The following is a 6,000-nucleotide window of genomic DNA, read 5'->3' on the forward strand; positions in this document are numbered from 1 at the left end:
CAAACCTATGCATGTACGTTTTGGTATTTCTAAAGCACAAGTAGCAATGGGGCATTGTACAGTGCCCAAGCCTCAGCAGGGTTACACTGCGAAGAGTGTGGCAACCAGAGGGAGTGGGTAAAGAGTCATTGTGAGTGGGACGAAGTCAGTTAGCTCATAGAGTCTTCTCTAATATCTTTCTTGACTCCCTACTGCATGACTGTCTGAAATGGCCAATCTCTAAAGAGTCAGACGCCCCCCTCCGGAAAATCTTCCGTCAATGTTTTCTAGATACCTTGTAACTACTAATATAAATATATTCTGCAATTTTAATGCTGTTCGGCATTCCGTTTGAATTCAGCAATTCTCAGTTATACTGTCCCTCACGTAGTCACCTCTTGCCTCCTTCCTGTCATTACATGGAAAACTGCAGTTACCGGTACCACAAACTCATCGGATGCCAATCTCTCATTTAGGTCAACTTGTGTAGAAAAGTTTCAGAAATGCTGGGAAATCTGGCAGTCCAGTCAGTACATTTTTCAAACTCATGTTTTCTGTTCTTGTAGTTTGTTTTAAAACAAGTCTGGATTTTAGGCTCCTACTTTTAGTCGATAGGGGCAGAGAAAGGATACAGAAGGATCTGCTTTTAGTACATGGTCACTTAAAGCATGGACTGCAGCTCACCAAGGCTCAAGGGAAACATAATGATGAATTCTTGAGTGGCTGGAGGTTTACCATTGCTCACAAAAGGTCCAATGAGCAAGGTAAAGGGCCTTAAATTAAAAACTGCTGATCACCAGCAAACCAATGAAGTCCATAGTAGACCACCTACACATGCTAATCTTTAAGCACTTTGGACATAAGTCTCTGTTCAATATTTTGCTCACCCAGAAATCATTTTGGATATTCCCAGAGAGGAGCCACAAAAAACATGCACTACAAAAGTCTATCCTTGAGATTATCTGTGCCCCACCAAGTATATGGCCAGATGTTGAGGCATGAACAGAAGAATATTGTTTACAAGCTACTGAATTTACCTAGTTCACTCTGCAGCTTCTTATCGATCTGTAAAGGCAAGGGTGTATTGGTTATGACTATAAAGGATGGCAGTACAAACTGTCCTGGTCACATATCAGAGCTTCCTTGTTGCTGGCATTTAATTCAGCTGAATGTGGCCTGAATAGCACATAGACAGGACTGGACGGAGTGCTGAAGCTATGTGACGGAGGCTCGTGCTGGATCAGCTGCTGGTCATCAGGACACTGACTGCATACTAAATTAATTTATTACAATAATTATGGGCATCATTTGCACATTAAATAGGTTGAGGGCAGGGAAGGACAAGGAGGAACTCCACACATCACAGACAGTGGTTTGAGTTCAGGGCAGCAAGGACCATAGGCTGGTTTCATCCAGACAAAAGGGAGGAGTACATTGATCTGGAACCAACATACCAGAAGATGGAATGATCCATTACAGTCAGAGCCACTGGAATTATGTGATTGTGTAGCCGCAGTGTTTCCTGCACAGTTTTGGATTTGCCATATTTGTCACATAATCCATCATCTGTTGCATAATTTGGAGATTTTACCAAAATAAATGTTAAAAAAAAAAAAATATCAAACAGATTAAAAGTTACTAAAAACGCAGCAAGGAATTGTAATGATAAGCCCCTTGCAAAAGTTGACTGGCCACCTTTCAATTGCCTATTGCTATATAGGCGTGTTAAACTGTTACTTACGAGTTGGAACCTTTGCCCAGACAATGTTAAGATGTGCAAAACAGACAAAATAATGGAGTAATACTATAAAATGTGCCACATTACACCGCACAATTTACCTTTAATTGTTGCATGATTTAGTCAGCCCTGCCACACAATTTGATTCTCCTCGTTGCATAATTCCAGTGGCCCTAATTGTGGTAAAGGTAGTAAAAAGTTTGAGGGGGAACAGTGGCAGAGTGCCCTGCACACAGGCCTGTACTGAGATCATCTAACATCAAAATCAGAGTGATTTCCATTTCAACTCTTTGTATGAAAATTCGCCTGTGCAAAGTCCAGTATATCAAAGGTCGCAAAATGGTTCACGAGCAAACAATTCATATATTTCCCCCAAGACTTACCGATTTTGGAAAGCAGTGAAATTTGCCGGTAATTAGACTTTGGGGGTGATTCTAACCCTGGCGGTCGGTGTTAAAGCGGCGGCCAACCCGCCAACAGGCTGGCGGTAAAAAAAATGGGATTCTGAGCCTGGCGGGAACCGCCAACACAGACAGCCACCTTAACACTCCGACCGCCACGGCGGTACAAACAAACAGCGCGGCGGTCACCGCCAACAGACAGGCGGCAGACAATGTACCGCCCACACTATTCCAACTCACCAATACGCCACCTTTTCCGGGGCGGGAGCACCGCCGATAAAAACACGGCGGAAACAGACTACGGACGGGAAAACGCTCACCACTACGCACTCCAGGAGGAAGGAGGACAGCATGGAACCCGAATTAAACATCCTACCTGCTCTCGTCTACCTTCTCATCTACCACGAGTACGAAGTCCGGCGCAGACGACAACGGTGAGTACTGCACCTACGACACACGGGAGGGGGAGGACGAAAGGTTACGGGCACACACATATGCGACCCCCCCCCCAACTATGTACTCACCAATGCAGAGCACCAAGTCACAGTGACACCACCCAAACACCCCTGAAAAATGCTAGGACATAATCAAATTTGGAATAAATATTTATGTACCAAAAAGCTCCAGAAAATTATCGTACAACCATGAAAGATATTCACAACAAACCTAATGACATACACATCAGTGTATAACTGAAGTACCAAGTCCTGCACATCCTACGAATTCAGCATGTCCGTGGGCCAAAGTCTTGAGAAATAAGGGCAAAGCCCACACAGGAGACCTGAGTCCTTTGCAAGAGAACACTGCAGGGGCATCAGATGTAAAAACTACAGGCACCTCAGGGGGAAGGGAAGGGGGGGGGCACCACAGCCACATGAGTCCACGACGCCAGATCCACGAGGAGCCACCATGCCCACTGGACCATCCTGGGGAGTGCAAAGCCACAGTCTCTCAATGTCTCTACAGTGGGTGGGCTGCCCACTGGACCATCCTGGGGAGTGCAAAGCCACAGTCTCTCAATGTCTCTACAGTGGGTGGGCTGCCCACTGGACCATCCTGGGGAGTGCAAAGCCACAGTCTCTCAATGTCTCTACAGTGGGTGGGCTGCCCACTGGACCATCCTCGGGAGTGCAAAGCCACAGTCTCTCAATGTCTCTACAGTGGGTGGGCTGCCCACTGGACCATCCTGGGGAGTGCAAAGCCACAGTCTCTCAATGTCTCTACAGTGGGTGGGCTTCCCACTGGACCATCCTGGGGAGTGCAAAGCCACAGTCCATCAGGTGGATGACAGTCTCCACTGGTCAAGGAGGAGGCATGGTGGGCACAGTGAACCATAAACGGTGCTTGAGACGGCGGTGCCCAGCGGAGCGGTGCTTGAGATGGCGGTGCCCAGCGGAGCGGTGCTTGAGAGGAAGGGCCCAGCGTAGCGGTGCTTGAGAGGAAGGGCCCAGCGGAGCGGTGCTTGAGACGGCGGTGCCCAGCGGAGCGGTGCTTGAGAGGAAGGGCCCAGCGGAGCGGTGCTTGAGATGGCGGGGCCCAGCGGAGCGGTGCTTGAGAGGAAGGGCCCAGCGGAGCGGTGCTTGAGACGGCGGTGCCCAGCGTAGCGGTGCTTGAGAGGAAGGGCCCAGCGGAGCGGTGCTTGAGATGAAGGGCCCAGCGGAGCGGTGCTTGAGACGGCGGTGCCCAGCGTAGCGGTGCTTGAGAGGAAGGGCCCAGCGGAGCGGTGCTTGAGACGGCGGTGCCCAGCGGAGCGGTGCTTGAGAGGAAGGGCCCAGCGGAGCGGTGCTTGAGAGGAAGGGCCCAGCGGAGCGGTGCTTGAGATGAAGTGCCCAGCGGAGCGGTGCTTGAGACGGCGGTGCCCAGCGTAGCGGTGCTTGAGAGGAAGGGCCCAGCGGAGCGGTGCTTGAGACGGCGGTGCCCAGCGGAGCGGTGCTTGAGAGGAAGGGCCCAGCGGAGCGGTGCTTGAGATGGCGGGGCCCAGCGGAGCGGTGCTTGAGAGGAAGGGCCCAGCGGAGCGGTGCTTGAGATGAAGGGCCCAGCGGAGCAGTGCTTGAGACGGCGGTGCCCAGCGTAGCGGTGCTTGAGAGGAAGGGCCCAGCGGAGCGGTGCTTGAGACGGCGGTGCCCAGCGTAGCGGTGCTTGAGAGGAAGGGCCCAGCGGAGCGGTGCTTGAGATGGCGGGGCTCAGCGGAGCGGTGCTTGAGAGGAAGGGCCCAGCGGAGCGGTGCTTGAGATGAAGGGCCCAGCGGAGCGGTGCTTGAGACGGCGGTGCCCAGCGTAGCGGTGCTTGAGAGGAAGGGCCCAGCGGAGCGGTGCTTGAGACGGCGGTGCCCAGCGTAGCGGTGCTTGAGAGGAAGGGCCCAGCGGAGCGGTGCTTGAGATGAAGGGCCCAGCGGAGCTGTGCTTGAGACGGCGGTGCCCAGCGTAGCGGTGCTTGAGAGGAAGGGCCCAGCGGAGCGGTGCTTGAGACGGCGGTGCCCAGCGGAGCGGTGCTTGAGAGGAAGGGCCCAGCGGAGCGGTGCTTGAGAGGAAGGGCCCAGCGGAGCGGTGCTTGAGATGAAGTGCCCAGCGGAGCGGTGCTTGAGACGGCGGTGCCCAGCGTAGCGGTGCTTGAGAGGAAGGGCCCAGCGGAGCGGTGCTTGAGACGGCGGTGCCCAGCGGAGCGGTGCTTGAGAGGAAGGGCCCAGCGGAGCGGTGCTTGAGATGGCGGGGCCCAGCGGAGCGGTGCTTGAGAGGAAGGGCCCAGCGGAGCGGTGCTTGAGATGAAGGGCCCAGCGGAGCGGTGCTTGAGACGGCGGTGCCCAGCGTAGCGGTGCTTGAGAGGAAGGGCCCAGCGGAGCGGTGCTTGAGACGGCGGTGCCCAGCGTAGCGGTGCTTGAGAGGAAGGGCCCAGCGGAGCGGTGCTTGAGATGGCGGGGCTCAGCGGAGCGGTGCTTGAGAGGAAGGGCCCAGCGGAGCGGTGCTTGAGATGAAGGGCCCAGCTGAGCGGTGCTTGAGACGGCGGTGCCCAGCGTAGCGGTGCTTGAGAGGAAGGGCCCAGCGGAGCGGTGCTTGAGACGGCGGTGCCCAGCGTAGCGGTGCTTGAGAGGAAGGGCCCAGCGGAGCGGTGCTTGAGACGGCGGTGCCCAGCATAGCGGTGCTTGAGAGGAAGGGCCCAGCGGAGCGGTGCTTGAGATGGCGGGGCCCAGCGGAGCGGTGCTTGAGAGGAAGGGCCCAGCGGAGCGGTGCTTGAGATGAAGGGCCCAGCGGAGCGGTGCTTGAGACGGTGGTGCCCAGCGTAGCGATGCTTGAGACGGTGGTGCCCAGCGTAGCGGTGCTTGAGAGGAAGGGCCCAGCGTAGCGGTGCTTGAGATGAAGGGCCCAGCGGAGCGGTGCTTGAGACGGCGGTGCCCAGCGTAGCGGTGCTTGAGAGGAAGGGCCCAGCGGAGCGGTGCTTGAGAGGAAGGGCCCAGCGGAGCGGTGCTTGAGACGGCGGTGCCCAGCGTAGCGGTGCTTGAGAGGAAGGGCCCAGCGGAGCGGTGCTTGAGATGGCGGGGCCCAGCGGAGCGGTGCTTGAGAGGAAGGGCCCAGCGGAGCGGTGCTTGAGATGAAGGGCCCAGCGGAGCGGTGCTTGAGACGGCGGTGCCCAGCGTAGCGGTGCTTGAGAGGAAGGGCCCAGCGGAGCGGTGCTTGAGACGGCGGTGCCCAGCGTAGCAGTGCTTGAGAGGAAGGGCCCAGCGGAGCGGTGCTTGAGACGGCGGTGCCCAGCGGAGCGGTGCTTGAGAGGAAGGGCCCAGCGGAGCGGTGCTTGAGATGGCGGGGCCCAGCGGAGCGGTGCTTGAGAGGAAGGGCCCAGCGGAGCGGTGCTTGAGATGAAGGGCCCAGCGGAGCGGTGCTTGAGACG

This window comes from Pleurodeles waltl, chromosome 6 (genome assembly GCF_031143425.1).
Source record: "Pleurodeles waltl isolate 20211129_DDA chromosome 6, aPleWal1.hap1.20221129, whole genome shotgun sequence".
Taxonomy (NCBI): domain Eukaryota; kingdom Metazoa; phylum Chordata; class Amphibia; order Caudata; family Salamandridae; genus Pleurodeles; species Pleurodeles waltl.